Below are 776 nucleotides of genomic sequence, written 5' to 3' on the forward strand. Positions count from 1 at the left end.
TTATCCAATTTTGTTGAGTTTTAATATTTCAATTGTTTTACTTCAAATCAATTGTTGAGATGATTCTTGAATATCTTTTGTGATTCAAGGATTCATTTGATGATTTGAGATAATTTCATATAATTGAGTGCTTTGTTTTTAGTTCATAAAAAAAAAATTGGGTATCCCTTGTGATTTATTCTACGGATACAATTGATGTTTTGATTTAAATTGGATATTTCATATGATTTACGGATACATCTGATGATTTGATTTAAATTGGATTTCTTTTGTGATTTGTGTAAAAGAATTGATACATGGGATGGTTTTGATTAATTCTTTAAAGCGAAAGTGAAACATACCTAAGATTTTATTGTGAGAACTTTGGATAATATTGATGAACATTGAATATGTTGCTATGATTTGGTGAGTGTGGATTCCAAAACCTTAGTATTTTATCTTTTGACTATTTACTTTATTTAGTTTATGTTTTATCTTTTATTTGCAAAACCCAAAATCAAATGTTTTTCAGAACTATGTTAGGATTAAATTAGTTTAGATATAAATTTTGTTTCAAAAACGCAATTCCCTGTGGGATCAACCTTGCACTTGCGAGTATTAAATTTTGACACAACATCCTCCCATGTTTGGTGGCCACTACCTCGAAGAAGAGGAGCCATTGGAAGATGAAGGACCTGTGGAGGGTATTCCAGATTATCATGAGGTCGATGAAGACCTTCCAGGTGAAGTGCCTAATTTTAGTGATGAATAAGTAGGTTATGTTGATTTCTTTGGTG

This window comes from Corylus avellana, chromosome ca3 (assembly GCF_901000735.1).
Source record: "Corylus avellana chromosome ca3, CavTom2PMs-1.0".
NCBI classification, from domain to species: Eukaryota; Viridiplantae; Streptophyta; class Magnoliopsida; order Fagales; family Betulaceae; genus Corylus; species Corylus avellana.